This window comes from Schistocerca gregaria, chromosome 7 (assembly GCF_023897955.1).
Source record: "Schistocerca gregaria isolate iqSchGreg1 chromosome 7, iqSchGreg1.2, whole genome shotgun sequence".
NCBI lineage: Eukaryota > Metazoa > Arthropoda > Insecta > Orthoptera > Acrididae > Schistocerca > Schistocerca gregaria.
In genome coordinates, this window is record NC_064926.1 from 17214385 (window position 1) to 17233996 (window position 19612).

Genomic DNA, 19612 nt, shown 5'->3' on the forward strand with positions numbered 1-19612 from the left:
TAGTAGTTTCCGATGCACATCTGGACGCATTCTTTAATCTGGTTAGTATCTGAGTGCTAATGAAACATAGAAATTGCATCGGGATTGAATACAACAGTCACCATGACCACTTTTCTCCATGGTAGTAATGTCTCAAACCGTCTACGCTTTGATCGTTCCCTGGAAGACCAGTAGTAGTTTCCGATGCACATCTGGAGACAATCTGTAATCTGTGGACTATCAGAGTTTTGATGAAACACAGAAATAGCATCGGGATTGAATACAAAGGTCACCATCCGCACTTCCCTCCATGGGAGTAACGTCTGAAACAGTCTACGCTTGGTCGTTCCCTGGAAGATCAGTAGTAGTTTCCGATGCACATCTGGAGGCATTCTGTAATCTGTGGACTATCAGAATGTTATTGAAACACAGAAATTGCATCGGGATTGAATACAACAGTCACCATACGCACTTTCATCCATGGGATTAATGTCTCAAACAGTTTACGCTTCGATCGTTCCCTGGATGACCAGTAGTAGTTTCCGATGCACATCATGAGGAATTCTGTAATCTGTGGTCCTTCAAAGTGTTGATCAAACACAGAAATTGCATCGGGATTGAATACAACAGGCACCATGCGTACAATTCTCCATTGAAGTAATGTCTCAAACTGTCATCGCTTTGATAGTTCCCTCAAGACCAGTAGTAGTTTCCGATGCACATCTGGAGGCATTGTTTAATCTGTGGACTATCCGAGTTCTAATGAAACAAAGAAATTGCATCGGGATTGAATACAACAGTCACCATGTTCACTTTCCTAAATGGGAGTAATGTCTCAAACAGTCTACGCTTTGATCGTTCCCTGGAAGACAAGTAGTAGTTTAGGATGCACATCTGGAGGCATTCTGTAATCTGTGGACCTCCAAAGTGTTGTTGAAACACAGAAATTGCATCGGGATTGAATACAACAGTCACCACGCGGACTTTCCTCCATAGGAGTAATGTCTCAAACAGTCCACGCTTTGATCGTTCCCTGGAAGACCAGTAGTAGCTTCCGATGCTAATCTGGAGGCATTTTGCAATCTGTGGACTATCAGAGTGTTGTTGAAACACAGAAATTGCATCAGGATTGAATACAACACTCACCATCCGCACTTTCCCCCATGGGAGTAATGTTCAAACAGTCTACGCTTTGATCGTTCCCTGGAAGACCAGTAGTAGGTTCCGATGCACATCTGGAGGCATTCTGTCATCTGTGGAATATCAGAGTGTTGATATAACAACAGAAATTACATCGGGATTGAATACAAAGTCACCCTGCGCACTTTCCTACATAGGAGTAATGTCTCAAACAGTCTACGCTTTGATCGTTCCCTGGAAGACCAGTAGTAGTTTCCGATGCACATCTGGAGGCATTCTGTAATCTGTTTACTATCAGAGTGTTGTTGAAACACAGAAATTGCATCGGTATTGAATACAACAATCACCATGCAGACTTTCTCCATGGGAGTAATGTCTCAACCAGTCTACGCTTTGATCGTTCCCTGGAAGACGAGTAGTAGTTTCCGATGCACATCTGGAGGCATTCTGTAATCTGTGGACTATCAGAGTGTTGTTGAAACACTGAAATTGCATCGGGACTGAATACAACAGTCACCATGCAAACTTTCATCCATGGGAGTAATGTCTCAAACAGTCTACGCTTTTATCGTCCCTGGAAGACCAGTAGTAGTTTCCGATGCACATCTGGAGGCATTCTGTGATCTGTGGACTATCTGAGTGTTGATGAAACACACAAATTGCATCGGGATTGAATACAACAGTCACCATGACCTCTTTTCTCCATGGGAGTAATGTCTCAAACAGTCTACGCTTTGATCGTTCCCTGGAAGACCAGTAGTAGTTTCCAATGCACAGCTGGAGGCATTCTGTAATCTGTTTACTGTCAGAGTGTTGTTGAAACACAGAAATTGCATCGGGATTGAATGCAACAGTCACCATGCGCACTCTCCTCCATGGGAGTAATGTCTCAAACAGTCCCCGCTTTGATCGTTCCCTGGAAGACCCGTAGTAGTTTCCGATGCACATCTGGAGGCATTCTGTAATCTGTGGACCTTCAAAGTGTTGATGAAACACAGAAATTGCATCGGGATTGAATACAACAGGCACCACGCGTACATTTCTCCATTGGAGTAATGTCTCAAACTGTCATGGCTTTGATCGTTCCCTCAAGACCAGTGGTAGTTTCCGATGCACATCTGGAGGCATTCTGTAATCCGTGGACTATCCGAGAGCTAATGAATCACAGAAATTGCATCGGGATTGAATACAACAGTCACCATGACCCCTTTCCACCATGGGAGTAATGTCTCAAACAGTCTACGCTTTGATCGTTCCCTGGAAGACCAGTAGTAGTTTCCGATGCACATCTGGAGGCTATCTGTAATCTGTGGACTATCAGAGTGTCGATGAAACACAGAAATTGCATCGGGATTGAATACAACAGTCACCATGCGCACATTCCTACATAAGAGTAATGTCTCAAACAGTCTACGCTTTGGTCGTTCCCTGGAAGACCAGTAGTAGTTTCCGATGCACATCTGGAGGCATTCTGTAATCTGTGGACTATCAGAATGTTGTTGAAACACTGAAATTGCATCGGGATTGAATACAACAGTCACCATGCGCACTTTCATCCATGGGATTAATGTCTCAAACAGTTTACGCTTCGATCGTTCCCTGGATGACCAGTAGTAGTTTCCGATGTACATCTGGAGGCTTTCTGTAATCTGTGGACCTTCAAAGTGTTGTTGAAACACAGAAATTGCATCGGGATTGAATACAACAGTCACCATGCGCACTTTCATCCATGGGATTAATGTCTCAAACAGTTTACGCTTCGATCGTTCCCTGGAAGACCAGTAGTAGTTTCCGATGCACATCTGGAGGCATTCTGTAATCTCTTTACTATCGGAGTGTTGTTGAAACACAGAAATTGCATCGGGATTGAATACAACAGTCACCACGCGGACTTTCCACCATAGGAGTAATGTCTCAAGCAGTCCACGCTTTGATCGTTCCCTGGAAGACCAGTAGTAGCTTCCGATGCTAATCTGGAGGCATTTTGCAATCTGTGGACTATCGGAGTGTTGTTGAAACACAGAAATTGCATCGGGATTGATTACAACAGTCACCATCCGCACTTTCCTCCATAGGAGTAATGTTCAAACAGTCTACGCTTTGATCGTTCCCTGGAAGACCAGTAGTAGGTTCCGATGCACATCTGGAGGCATTCTGTCATCTGTGGACTATCAGAGTGTTGATATAACACAGAAATTACATCGGGATTGAATACAAAGTCACCCTGCGCACTTTCCTACATAGGAGTAATGTCTCAAACAGTCTACGCTTTGATCGTTCCCTGGAAGACCAGTAGTACTTTCCGATGCACATCTGGAGGCATTCTGTAATCTGTGGACTATCTGAGTGTTGATGAAACACAGAAATTGCATCGGGATTGAATACAACATTCACCATGCGCACTTTCATCCATGGGATTAATGTCTCAAACAGTTTACGCTTCGATCGTTCCCTGGATGACCAGTAGTAGTTTCCGATGTACATCTGGAGACTTTCTGTAATCTGTGGACCTTCAAAGTGTTGATGAAACACTGAAATTGCATCGGGATTGAATACAACAGGCACCATGCGTACATTTCTCCATTGGAGTATTGTCTCAAACTGTCATCGCTTTGATCGTTCCCTGGAAGACCAGTAGTAGTTTCCGATGCACATCTGGACGCATTCTTTAATCTGTGGAGTATCTGAGTGCTAATGAAACACAGAAATTGCATCGGGATTGAATACAACAGTCACCATGACCACTTTTCTCCATGGGTGTAATGTCTCAAACCGTCTACGCTTTGATCGTTCCCTGGAAGACCAGTAGTAGTTTCCGATGCACATCTGGAGACAATCTGTAATCTGTGGACTATGAGAGTGTTGATGAAACACTGAAATTGCATCGGGATTGAATACAAAAGTCACCATCCGCTATTCCTCCATGGGAGTAACGTCTGAAACAGTCTACGCTTGGTCGTTCCCTGGAAGACCAGTAGTAGTTTCCGATGCACATCTGGAGGCATTCTGTAATCTGTGGACCTTCAAAGTGTTGATCAAACACAGAAATTGCATCGGGATTGAATACAACAGGCACCATGCATACAATTCTCCATTGAAGTAATGTCTCAAACTGTCATCGCTTTGATCGTTCCCTCAAGACCAGTAGTAGTTTCCGATGTACATCTGGAGGCCGTCTTTAATCTGTGGACTATCCGAGTTCTAATGAAACAAAGAAATTGCATCGGGATTGAATACAACAGTCACCATGACCACTTTTCTCCATGGGAGTAATGTCTGAAACAGTCTACGCATTGATCGTTCCCTGGAATACCAGTAGTAGTTTAAGATGCACATCTGGAGGCATTCTGTAATCTCTTTACTATCGGAGTGTTGTTGAAACACAGAAATTGCATCGGGATTGAATACAACAGTCACCACGCGGACTTTCCACCATAGGAGTAATGTCTCAAACAGTCCACGCTTTGATCGTTCCCTGGAAGACCAGTAGTAGCTTCCGATGCTAATCTGGAGGCATTTTGCAATCTGTGGACTATCAGAGTGTTGTTGAAACACAGAAATTGCATCGGGATTGAATACAACCGTCACCATGCGGACTTTCCTCTATGGGAGTAATGTCTCAAACAGTCAACGCTTTGATCGTTCCCTGGAAGACCAGTAGTAGTTTCCGATGCACATCGGGAGGCATTCTGTAATCGGTGGACTATCAGAGTGTTGTTGAATCACTGAAATTACATCTGGATTGAATACAACAGTCACCATGCGCACTTTCATCCATGGGATTAATGTCTCAAACAGTTTACGCTTCGATCGTTCCCTGGATGACCAGTAGTAGTTTCCGATGTACATCTGGAGGCTTTCTGTAATCTGTGGACCTTCAAAGTGTTGTTGAAACACAGAAATTGCATCGGGATTGAATACAACAGTCACCATGCGCACTTTCATCCATGGGATTAATGTCTCAAACAGTTTACGCTTCGATCGTTCCCTGGAAGACCAGTAGTAGTTTCCGATGCACATCTGGACGCATTCTTTAATCTGTGGAGTATCTGAGTGTTGATGAAACACAGAAATTGCATCGGGATTGAATACAACAGTCACCACGCGCACTTTCCTACATGGGAGTAATGTCTCATACAGTTTCGCTTTGATCGCTCCCTGGAAGACCAGTAGTAGTTTCCGATGCACATCTGGAGGCATTCGGTAATCTGTGGACTATCAGAATGTTGTTGAAACACAGAAATTGCATCGGGATTGAATACAACAGTCACCATGCACACTTTCATCCATGGGATTAATGTCTCAAACAGTTTACGCTTCGATCGTTCCCTGGATGACCAGTAGTAGTTTCCGATGTACATCTGGAGGCTTTCTGTAATCTGTGGACCTTCAAAGTGTTGTTGAAACACAGAAATTGCATCGGGATTGAATACAACAGTCACCATGACCACTTTTCTCCATGGGAGTAATGTCTCAAACCGTCAACGCATTGATCGTTCCCTGGAAGACCAGTAGTAGTTTCCGATGCACATCTGGAGGCATTCTGTAATCTCTTTACTATCGGAGTGTTGTTGAAACACAGAAATTGCATCGGGATTGAATACAACAGTCACCACGCGGACTTTTTACCATAGGAGTAATGTCTCAAACAGTCCACGCTTTGATCGTTCCCTGGAAGACCAGTAGTAGCTTCCGATGCTAATCTGGAGGCATTTTGCAATCTGTGGACTATCAGAGTGTTGTTGAAACACAGAAATTGCATCGGGATTGAATACAACAGTCACCATCCGCACTTTCCTCCATAGGAGTAATGTTCAAACAGTCTACGCTTTGATCGTTCCCTGGAAGACCAGTAGTAGGTTCCGATGCACATCTGGAGGCATTCTGTCATCTGTGGACTATCAGAGTGTTGATATAACACAGAAATTACATCGGGATTGAATACAAAGTCACCCTGCGCACTTTCCTACATAGGAGTAATGTCTCAAACAATCTACGCTTTGATCGTTCCCTGGAAGACCAGTAGTACTTTCCCATGCACATATGGAGGCATTCTGTAATCTGTGGACTATCTGAGTGTTGATGAAACACAGAAATTGCATCGGGATTGAATACAACAGTCACCACGCGCACTTTCCTACATGGGAGTAATGTCTCATACAGTTTCGCTTTGATCGCTCCCTGGAAGACCAGTAGTAGTTTCCGATGCACATCTGGAGGCATTCGGTAATCTGTGGACTATCAGAATGTTGTTGAAACACAGAAATTGCATCGGGATTGAATACAACAGTCACCATGCACACTTTCATCCATGGGATTAATGTCTCAAACAGTTTACGCTTCGATCGTTCCCTGGATGACCAGTAGTAGTTTCCGATGTACATCTGGAGGCTTTCTGTAATCTGTGGACCTTCAAAGTGTTGATGAAACACTGAAATTGCATCGGGATTGAATACAACAGGCACCATGCGTACATTTCTCCATTGGAGTATTGTCTCAAACTGTCATCGCTTTGATCGTTCCCTGGATGACCAGTAGTAGTTTCCGATGTACATCTGGAGGCTTTCTGTAATCTGTGGACCTTCAAAGTGTTGATCAAACACAGAAATTGCATCGGGATTGAATACAACAGGCACCATGCATACAATTCTCCATTGAAGTAATGTCTCAAACTGTCATCGCTTTGATCGTTCCCTCTAGACCAGTAGTAGTTTCCGATGTACAACTGGAGGCCGTCTTTAATCTGTGGACTATCCGAGTTCTAATGAAACAAAGAAATTGCATCGGGATTGAATACAACAGTCACCATGACCACTTTTCTCCATGGGAGTAATGTCTGAAACAGTCTACGCATTGATCGTTCCCTGGAATACCAGTAGTAGTTTAAGATGCACATCTGGAGGCATTCTGTAATCTCTTTACTATCGGAGTGTTGTTGAAACACAGAAATTGCATCGGGATTGAATACAACAGTCACCACGCGGACTTTCCACCATAGGAGTAATGTCTCAAACAGTCCACGCTTTGATCGTTATCTGGAAGACCAGTAGTAGCTTCCGATGCTAATCTGGAGGCATTTTGCAATCTGTGGACTATCAGAGTGTTGTTGAAACACAGAAATTGCATCGGGATTGAATACAACAGTCACTATGCAGACTTTCCTATATGGGAGTAATGTCACAAACAGTCAACGCTTTGATCGTTCCCTGGAAGACCAGTAGTAGTTTCCGATGCACATCGGGAGGCATTCTGTAATCGGTGGACTATCAGAGTATTGTTGAATCACTGAAATTACATCTGGATTGAATACAACAGTCACCATGCGCACTTTCATCCATGGGAGTAATGTCTCAAACAGTCTACACATTAATCGTTCCCTGGAAGACAAGTTGTAGTTTCCAATGCACATCTGGAGGCATTCTCTAATCTGTGGACTATCAGAGTGTTGATGAAACACAGAATTTGCATCGGGATTGAATCCAACAGTCACCATGCACACTTTCCTCCATGGGAGTAATGTCTCAAACAGTTTAGGATTTGATCGGTCGCTGGAAGACCAGTAGTAGTTTCCGATGCACATCTGGAGGCATTCTGTAATCTGTGGACGATTAGAATGTTGTTGAAACACAGAAATTGCATCGGGATTGAATACAACAGTCACCATGCGGACTTTCCTCCATGGGAGTAATGTCTCAAACAGTCTACGCTTTGATCGTTCCATGGAAGACCAGTAGTAGTCTCCAATGCACAGCTGGAGGCATTCTGTAATCTGTTTACTATCAGAGTGTTGTTGAAACACAGAAATTGCATCGGGATTGAATACAACAGTCACCATGCGCACTCTCCTCCATGGGAGTAATGTCTCAAAGAGTCTACGCTTTGATCGTTCCCTGGAAGACCAGTAGTAGTTTCCGATGCACATCTGGAGGCATTCTGTAATCCGTGGATTATCCGAGAGCTAAAGAATCACAGAAACTGCATCGGGATTGAATACAACAGTCACCATGACCCCTTTCCTCCATGGGAGTAATGTCTAAAACAGTCTACGCTTTGATCGTTTCCTGGAAGACCAGTAGTAGTTTCTGATGCACATCTGGAGGCATTCTGTAATCTGTGGACTATCAGAGTGTTGTTGAAACACTGAAATTGCATCGGGATTGAATACAACAGTCACCATGCCCACTTTCCTCCATGGGAGTAATGTCTCAAACTTTCTACGCTTTGATCGTTCCCTGGAAGACCAGTAGTAGTTTCCGATGCACATCTGGAGGCATTCTGTAATCTCTTTACTATCATAGTGTTGTTGAAACACAGAAATTGCATCGGGATTGAATACAACAGTCACCATGCGGACTTTCCTCCATAGGAGTAATGTCTCAAACAGTCCACGCTCAGATCGTTCCCTGGAAGACCAGTAGTAGCTTCCGATGCTAATCTGGAGGCATTTTGCAATCTGTGGACTATCAGAGTGTTGTTGAAACACAGAAATTGCATCGGGATTGAATACAACAGTCACCATCCGCACTTTCCTCCATGGGAGTAATGTTCAAACAGTCTACTCTTTGATCGTTCCCTGGAAGACCAGTAGTAGGTTCCGATGCACATCTGGAGGCATTCTGTAATCTGTGGACTATCAGAGTGTTGATATAACACAGATATTACATCGGGATTGAATACAAAGTCACCCTGCGCACTTTCCTACATAGGAGTAATGTCTCAATCAGTCTACGCTTTGATCGTTCCCTGGAAAACCAGTAGTAGTTTCCGATGCACACTGGAGGCATTCTGTAATCTGTTTACTCTCAGAGTGTTGTTGAAACACAGAAATTGCATCGGTATTGAATACAAGAACCACCATGCGAACTTTCTCCATGGGAGTAATGTCTCAAACAGTCTACACTTTGATCGTTCTTTGGAAGACCAGTAGTAGTTTCCGATGCACATCTGGAGGCATTCTGTAATCTGTGGAATATCAGAGTGTTGTTGAAACACTGAAATTGCATCGGGATTGAATACAACAGTCACCATGCGCACTTTCCTCCATGGGAGTAATGTCTCAAACAGTCTACGCTTTGATCGTTCCCTGGAAGACAGGTAGTAGTTTCCGATGCACATCTGGAGGCATTCTGTAATCTGTGGACCTTCAAAGTGTTGATGAAACACAGAAATTGCAACAGGATTGAATACAACAGGCACCATGCGTACATTTCTCCATTGGAGTAATGTCTCAAACTGTCATCGCTTTGATCGTTCCCTCAAGACCAGTAGTAGTTTCCGATGCACATTTGGAGGCATTCTGTATTCTGTGGACTATCAGAGTGTTGATGAAACACAGAAATTGCGTCGGGATTGAATACAACAGGCACCATGCGTACATTTCTCCATTGGAGTATTGTCTCAAACTGTCATCGCTTTGATCGTTCCCTGGAGGACCAGTAGCAGTTTCCGATGCACATCTGGACGCATTCTTTAATCTGTGGAGTATCTGAGTGCTAATGAAACACAGAAATTGCATCGGGATTGAATACAACAGTCACCATGACCACTTTTCTCCATGGGTGTAATGTCTCAAACCGTCTACGCTTTGATCGTTCCCTGGAAGACCAGTAGTAGTTTCCGATGCACATCTGGAGACAATCTGCAATCTGTGGACTATGAGAGTGTTGATGAAACACAGAAATAGTATCGGGATTGAATACAAAAGTCACCATCCGCACTTTCCTCCATGGGAGTAACGTCTGAAACAGTCTACGCTTGGTCGTTCCCTGGAAGACCAGTAGTAGTTTCCGATGCACATCTGGAGGCATTCTGTAGTCTGTGGACCTTCAAAGTGTTGATCAAACACAGAAATTGCATCGGGATTGAATACAACAGGCACCATGCATACAATTCTCCGTTGAAGTAATGTCTCAAACTGTCATCGCTTTGATCGTTCCCTCAAGACCAGTAGTAGTTTCCGATGTACATCTGGAGGCCGTCTTTAATCTGTGGACTATCCGAGTTCTAATGAAACAAAGAAATTGCATCGGGATTGAATACAATAGTCACCATGACCACTTTTCTCCATGGGAGTAATGTCTGAAACAGTCTACGCATTGATCGTTCCCTGGAATACCAGTAGTAGTTTAAGATGCACATCTGGAGGCATTCTGTAATCCCTTTACTATCGGAGTGTTGTTGAAACACAGAAATTGCATCGGGATTGAATACAACAGTCACCACGCGGACTTTCCACCATAGGAGTAATGTCTCAAACAGTCCACGCTTTGATCGTTCCCTGGAAGACCAGTAGTAGCTTCCGATGCTAATCTGGAGGCATTTTGCAATCTGTGGACTATCAGAGTGTTGTTGAAACACAGAAATTGCATCGGGATTGAATACAACCGTCACCATGCGGACTTTCCTATATGGGAGTAATGTCTCAAACAGTCAACGCTTTGATCGTTCCCTGGAAGACCAGTAGTAGTTTCCGATGCACATCGGGAGGCATTCTGTAATCGGTGGACTATCAGAGTGTTGTTGAATCACTGAAATTACATCTGGATTGAATACAACAGTCACCATGCGCACTTTCATCCATGGGAGTAATGTCTCAAACAGTCTACACATTAATCGTTCCCTGGAAGACAAGTTGTAGTTTCCAATGCACATCTGGAGGCATTCTCTAATCTGTGGACTATCAGAGTGTTGATGAAACACAGAAATTGCATCGGGATTGAATCCAACAGTCACCATGCACACTTTCCTCCATGGGAGTAATGTCTCAAACAGTTTAGGATTTGATCGGTCGCTGGAAGACCAGTAGTAGTTTCCGATGCACATCTGGAGGCATTCTGTAATCTGTGGACGATTAGAATGTTGTTGAAACACAGAAATTGCATCGGGATTGAATACAACAGTCACCATGCGGACTTTCCTCCATGGGAGTAATGTCTCAAACAGTCTACGCTTTGATCGTTCCATGGAAGACCAGTAGTAGTCTCCAATGCACAGCTGGAGGCATTCTGTAATCTGTTTACTATCAGAGTGTTGTTGAAACACAGAAATTGCATCGGGATTGAATACAACAGTCACCATGCGCACTCTCCTCCATGGGAGTAATGTCTCAAAGAGTCTACGCTTTGATCGTTCCCTGGAAGACCAGTAGTAGTTTCCGATGCACATCTGGAGGCATTCTGTAATCCGTGGACTATCCGAGAGCTAAAGAATCACAGAAACTGCATCGGGATTGAATACAACAGTCACCATGACCCCTTTCCTCCATGGGAGTAATGTCTAAAACAGTCTACGCTTTGATCGTTCCCTGGAAGACCAGTAGTAGTTTCTGATGCACATCTGGAGGCATTCTGTAATCTGTGGACTATCTGAGTTCTAATGAAACAAAGAAATTGCATCAGGATTGAATACAACAGTCACCATGACCACTTTTCTCCATGGGGTAATGTCTCAAACTTTCTACGCTTTGATCGTTCCCTGGAAGACCAGTAGTAGTTTCCGATGCACATCTGGAGGCATTCTGTAATCTCTTTACTATCAGAGTGTTGTTGAAACACAGAAATTGCATCGGGATTGAATACAACAGTCACCATGCGGACTTTCCTCCATAGGAGTAATGTCTCAAACAGTCCACGCTCAGATCGTTCCCTGGAAGACCAGTAGTAGCTTCCGATGCTAATCTGGAGGCATTTTGCAATCTGTGGACTATCAGAGTGTTGTTGAAACACAGAAATTGCATCGGGATTGAATACAACAGTCACCATCCGCACTTTCCTCCATGGGAGTAATGTTCAAACAGTCTACTCTTTGATCGTTCCCTGGAAGACCAGTAGTAGGTTCCGATGCACATCTGGAGGCATTCTGTAATCTGTGGACTATCAGAGTGTTGATATAACACAGATATTACATCGGGATTGAATACAAAGTCACCCTGCGCACTTTCCTACATAGGAGTAATGTCTCAATCAGACTACGCTTTGATCGTTCCCTGGAAAACCAGTAGTAGTTTCCGATGCACACTGGAGGCATTCTGTAATCTGTTTACTCTCAGAGTGTTGTTGAAACACAGAAATTGCATCGGTATTGAATACAAGTACCACCATGCGAACTTTCTCCATGGGAGTAATGTCTCAAACAGTCTACACTTTGATCGTTCTTTGGAAGACCAGTAGTAGTTTCCGATGCACATCTGGAGGCATTCTGTAGTCTGTGGAATATCAGAGTGTTGTTGAAACACTGAAATTGCATCGGGATTGAATACAACAGTCACCATGCGCACTTTCCTCCATGGGAGTAATGTCTCAAACAGTCTACGCTTTGATCGTTCCCTGGAAGACAGGTAGTAGTTTCCGATGCACATCTGGAGGAATTCTGTAATCTGTGGACCTTCAAAGTGTTGATGAAACACAGAAATTGCAACAGGATTGAATACAACAGGCACCATGCGTACATTTCTCCATTGGAGTAATGTCTCAAACTGTCATCGCTTTGATCGTTCCCTCAAGACCAGTAGTAGTTTCCGATGCACATTTGGAGGCATTCTGTATTCTGTGGACTATCAGAGTGTTGATGAAACACAGAAATTGCATCGGGATTGAATACAACAGTCACCATGCGCACTTACCTCCATGGGAGTAATGTCTGAAACAGTCTAAGCATTGATCGTTCAATGGAATACCAGTAGTAGTTTCCCATGCACATCTGGAGGCATTCTGTAATATGTGTACCTTCAAAGTGTTGATGAAACACAGAAATTGCATCGGGAGTGAATTCAACAGTCACCATCCGCACTTTCCTCCATGGGAGTAATGTCTGAAACAGTCTACCCTTTGATTGTTCCCAGGAAGACCAGTAGTAGTTTCCGATGCACATCTGGAGACAATCTGTAATCTGTGGACTATCAGAGTGTTGATGAAACACAGAAGTAGCATCGCGATTGAATACAACAGAAACCATCTGCACTTTCCTCCATGTGAGTAATGTCTGAAACAGTCTACGCTTTGCTCGTTCCCTGGAAGCCCAGTAGTAGTTTCCGATACCACATCTAGAGGCATTCTGTAATCTCTGGACCTTAATAGTGTTAATGAAACACAGAAATTGCATCGGTATTGAATACAACAGGCACCAATTGTGCATTTCTCCATTGGAGTAATGTCTCAAACTGTCAACGCTCTGATCGTTCCCTCAAGACCAGTAGTAGTTTCCGATGCACATCTGGATTCATTCTTTAATCTGTGGACTATCCGAGTGCTAATGAAACACAGATATTGCATCGGGATTGAATACAACAGTCACCATGACCACTTTTCGCCATAGGAGTAATGTCTCAAACAGTCTACGCTTTGATCGTTCCCAGGAAGACCAGTAGTAGTTTCAGATGCACATCTGGAGGCATTCTGTAATCTGTTTACTATCAAGGTGTTGTTGAAACACAGAAATTGCATCGGGATTGAATACAACAGTCACCATGCGGACTTTCCACTATGGGAGTAATGTCTCAAACAGTCTACGCTTTGATCGTTCCCTGGAAGACCAGTAGTAGTTTCCGATGCACATCTGGAGACATTCTGTAATCTGTGGACTATCAGAGTGTCGATGAAACACAGAAATTGCATCGGGATTGAATACAACAGTCACCATGCGCACATTCCTACATAAGAGTAATGTCTCAAACAGTCTACGCTTTGGTCGTTCCCTGGAGGACCAGTAGTAGTTTCCGATGCACATCTGGAGGCATTCTGTAATCTGTGGACTATCAGAATGTTGTTGAAACACAGAAATTGCATCGGGATTGAATACAACAGTCACCATGCGCACTTTCATCCATGGGATTAATGTCTCAAAGAGTTTACGCTTCGATCGTTCCCTGGATGACCAGTAGTAGTTTCCGATGTACATCTGGAGGCTTTCTGTAATCTGTGGACCTTCAAAGTGTTGATGAAACACTGAAATTGCATCGGGATTGAATACAACAGGCACCATGCGTACATTTCTCCATTGGAGTATTTCTCAAACTGTCATCGCTTTGATCGTTCCCTGGAAGACCAGTAGTAGTTTCCGATGCACATCTGGACGCATTCCTTAATCTGTGGAGTATCTGAGTGCTAATGAAACACAGAAATTGCATCGGGATTGAATACAACAGTCACCATGACCACTTTTCTCCATGGGTGTAATGTCTCAAACCGTCTACGCTTTGATCGTTCCCTGGAAGACCAGTAGTAGTTTCCGATGCACATCTGGAGACAATCTGTAATCTGTGGACTATGAGAGTGTTGATGAAACACAGAAATAGCATCGGGATTGAATACAAAAGTCACCATCCGCACTTTCCTCCATGGGAGTAACGTCTGAAACAGGCTACGCTTGGTCGTTCCCTGGAAGACCAGTAGTAGTTTCCGATGCACATCTGGAGGCATTCTGTAATCTGTGGACCTTCAAAGTGTTGATCAAACACAGAAATTGCATCGGGATTGAATACAACAGGCACCATGCATACAATTCTCCATTGAAGTAATGTCTCAAACTTTCATCGCTTTGATCGTTCCCTCAAGACCAGTAGTAGTTTCCGATGCACATCTGGAGGCATTCTTTGATCTGTGGACTATCCGAGTTCTAATGAAACAAAGAAATTGCATCGGGATTGAATACAACAGTCACCATGACCACTTTTCTCCATGGGAGTAATGTCTGAAACAGTCTACGCATTGATCGTTCCCTGGAATACCAGTAGTAGTTTAAGATGCACATCTGGAGGCATTCTGTAATCTCTTTACTATCGGAGTGTTGTTGAAACACAGAAATTGCATCGGGATTGAATACAACAGTCACCACGCGGACTTTCCACCATAGGAGTAATGTCTCAAACAGTCCACGCTTTGATCGTTGCCTGGAAGACCAGTAGTAGCTTCCGATGCTAATCTGGAGGCATTTTGCTATCTCTGGACTATCAGAGTGTTGTTGAAACACAGAAATTGCATCGGGATTGAATACAACAGTCACCATGCGGACTTCCCTCTATGGGAGTAATGTCTCAAACAGTCAACGCTTTGATCGTTCCCTGGAAGACCAGTAGTAGTTTCCGATGCACATCGGGAGGCATTCTGTAATCGGTGGACTATCAGAGTGTTGTTGAATCACTGAAATTGCATCTGGATTGAATACAACAGTCACCATGCGCACTTTCATCCATGGGAGTAATGTCTCAAACAGTCTACACATTAATCGTTCCCTGGAAGACAAGTTGTAGTTTCCAATGCACATCTGGAGGCATTCTCTAATCTGTGGACTATCAGAGTGTTGATGAAACACAGAAATTGCATCGGGATTGAATCCAACAGTCACCATGCACACTTTCCTCCATGGGAGTAATGTCTCAAACAGTTTAGGATTTGATCGGTCGCTGGAAGACCAGTAGTAGTTTCTGATGCACATCTGGAGGCATTCTGTAATCTGTGGACTATCAGAGTGTTGTTGAAACACTGAAATTGCATCGGGATTGAATACAACAGTCACCATGCCCACTTCCCTCCATGGGAGTAATGTCTCAAACAGTCTACGCTATGATCGTTCCCTGGAAGACAAGTAGTAGTATCCGATGCACATCTGGATTCATTCTGTAATCTGTGGACCTTCAAAGTGTTGTTGAAACACAGAAATTCCATCGGGATTGAATACAACAGGCACCATGCGTACATTTCTCCATTGGAGTAATGTCGCACACTGTCATCGCTTTGATCGTTCCCTCAACACCAGTATAACTTTCCGATGCACATCTGGAGGCATTCTATAATCTATGGACTATCCGAGTGCTAACGAAACACAGAAATTGCATCGGGATTGAATACAACAGTCACCATGACCACTTTTCTCCATGGGAGTAATGTCTCAAACAGTCTACGCTTTGATCGTTCGATGGAAGACCAGTAGTAGTCTCCAATGCACAGCTGGAGGCATTCTGTAATCTGTTTACTATCAGAGTGTTGTTGAAACACAGAAATTGCATCGGGATTGAATACAACAGTCACCATGCGCACTCTCCTCCATGGGAGTAATGTCTCAAAGAGTCTACGCTTTGATCGTTCCCTGGAAGACCAGTAGTAGTTTCCGATGCACATCTGGAGGCATTCTGTAATCTGTGGACCTTCAAAGTGTTGATGAAACACAGAAATTGCATCGGGATTGAATACAACAGGCACCATGCGTACATTTCTCCATTGGAGTAATGTCTCAAACTGTCATGGCTTTGATCGTTCCCTCAAGACCAGTGGTAGTTTCCGATGCACATCTGGAGGCATTCTGTAATCCGTGGACTATCCGAGAGCTAAAGAATCACAGAAATTGCATCGGGATTGAATACAACAGTCACCATGACCCCTTTCCTCCATGGGAGTAATGTCTCAAACAGTCTACGTTTTGATCGTTCCCTGGAAGACCAGTAGTAGTTTCCGATGCACATCTGGAGGCATTCTGTAATCTGTGGACTATCAGAGTGTTGTTGAAACACTGAAATTGCATCGGGATTGAATACAACAGTCACCATGAGCACTTTCCTCCATGGGAGTAATGTCTAAAACAGTCTACGCTTTGATCGTTCCCTGGAAGACCAGTAGTAGTTTCTGATGCACATCTGGAGGCATTCTGTAATCTTTGGACCTTCAAAGTGTTGATGAAACACACAAATTGCATCGAGATTGAATACAACAGGCACCATGCGTACATTTCTCCATTGGAGTAATGTCTCAAACTGTCATCGCTTTGATCGATCCCTCAAGACCAGTAGTAGTTTCCGATGCACATCTGGAGGCATTCTGTAGTCTGTGGACTATCAGAATGTTGTTGAAACACAGAAATTGCATCGGGATTGAATACAACAGTCACCATGCGGACTTTCCTCCATGGGAGTAATGTCTCAAACAGTCTACGCTTTGATCGTTCCCTGGAAGACCAGTAGTAGTTTCTGATGCACATCTGGAGGCATTCTGTAATCTGTGGACTATCAGAGTGTTGATGAAACACAGAAGTAGCATCGCGATTGAATACAACAGAAACCATCTGCACTTTCCTCCATGTGAGTAATGTCTGAAACAGTCTACGCTTTGCTCGTTCCCTGGAAGCCCAGTAGTAGTTTCCGATACCACATCTAGAGGCATTCTGTAATCTCTGGACCTTAATAGTGTTAATGAAACACAGAAATTGCATCGGTATTGAATACAACAGGCACCAATTGTGCATTTCTCCATTGGAGTAATGTCTCAAACTGTCAACGCTCTGATCGTTCCCTCAAGACCAGTAGTAGTTTCCGATGCACATCTGGATTCATTCTTTAATCTGTGGACTATCCGAGTGCTAATGAAACACAGATATTGCATCGGGATTGAATACAACAGTCACCATGACCACTTTTCGCCATAGGAGTAATGTCTCAAACAGTCTACGCTTTGATCGTTCCCAGGAAGACCAGTAGTAGTTTCAGATGCACATCTGGAGGCATTCTGTAATCTGTTTACTATCAAGGTGTTGTTGAAACACAGAAATTGCATCGGGATTGAATACAACAGTCACCATGCGGACTTTCCACTATGGGAGTAATGTCTCAAACAGTCTACGCTTTGATCGTTCCCTGGAAGACCAGTAGTAGTTTCCGATGCACATCTGGAGACATTCTGTAATCTGTGGACTATCAGAGTGTCGATGAAACACAGAAATTGCATCGGGATTGAATACAACAGTCACCATGCGCACATTCCTACATAAGAGTAATGTCTCAAACAGTCTACGCTTTGGTCGTTCCCTGGAGGACCAGTAGTAGTTTCCGATGCACATCTGGAGGCATTCTGTAATCTGTGGACTATCAGAATGTTGTTGAAACACAGAAATTGCATCGGGATTGAATACAACAGTCACCATGCGCACTTTCATCCATGGGATTAATGTCTCAAAGAGTTTACGCTTCGATCGTTCCCTGGATGACCAGTAGTAGTTTCCGATGTACATCTGGAGGCTTTCTGTAATCTGTGGACCTTCAAAGTGTTGATGAAACACTGAAATTGCATCGGGATTGAATACAACAGGCACCATGCGTACATTTCTCCATTGGAGTATTTCTCAAACTGTCATCGCTTTGATCGTTCCCTGGAAGACCAGTAGTAGTTTCCGATGCACATCTGGACGCATTCCTTAATCTGTGGAGTATCTGAGTGCTAATGAAACACAGAAATTGCATCGGGATTGAATACAACAGTCACCATGACCACTTTTCTCCATGGGTGTAATGTCTCAAACCGTCTACGCTTTGATCGTTCCCTGGAAGACCAGTAGTAGTTTCCGATGCACATCTGGAGACAATCTGTAATCTGTGGACTATGAGAGTGTTGATGAAACACAGAAATAGCATCGGGATTGAATACAAAAGTCACCATCCGCACTTTCCTCCATGGGAGTAACGTCTGAAACAGGCTACGCTTGGTCGTTCCCTGGAAGACCAGTAGTAGTTTCCGATGCACATCTGGAGGCATTCTGTAATCTGTGGACCTTCAAAGTGTTGATCAAACACAGAAATTGCATCGGGATTGAATACAACAGGCACCATGCATACAATTCTCCATTGAAGTAATGTCTCAAACTTTCATCGCTTTGATCGTTCCCTCAAGACCAGTAGTAGTTTCCGATGCACATCTGGAGGCATTCTTTGATCTGTGGACTATCCGAGTTCTAATGAAACAAAGAAATTGCATCGGGATTGAATACAACAGTCACCATGACCACTTTTCTCCATGGGAGTAATGTCTGAAACAGTCTACGCATTGATCGTTCCCTGGAATACCAGTAGTAGTTTAAGATGCACATCTGGAGGCATTCTGTAATCTCTTTACTATCGGAGTGTTGTTGAAACACAGAAATTGCATCGGGATTGAATACAACAGTCACCACGCGGACTTTCCACCATAGGAGTAATGTCTCAAACAGTCCACGCTTTGATCGTTGCCTGGAAGACCAGTAGTAGCTTCCGATGCTAATCTGGAGGCATTTTGCTATCTCTGGACTATCAGAGTGTTGTTGAAACACGGAAATTGCATCGGGATTGAATACAACAGTCACCATGCGGACTTTCCTCTATGGGAGTAATGTCTCAAACAGTCAACGCTTTGATCGTTCCCTGGAAGACCAGTAGTAGTTTCCGATGCACATCGGGAGGCATTCTGTAATCGGTGGACTATCAGAGTGTTGTTGAATCACTGAAATTGCATCTGGATTGAATACAACAGTCACCATGCGCACTTTCATCCATGGGAGTAATGTCTCAAACAGTCTACACATTAATCGTTCCCTGGAAGACAAGTTGTAGTTTCCAATGCACATCTGGAGGCATTCTCTAATCTGTGGACTATCAGAGTGTTGATGAAACACAGAAATTGCATCGGGATTGAATCCAACAGTCACCATGCACACTTTCCTCCATGGGAGTAATGTCTCAAACAGTTTAGGATTTGATCGG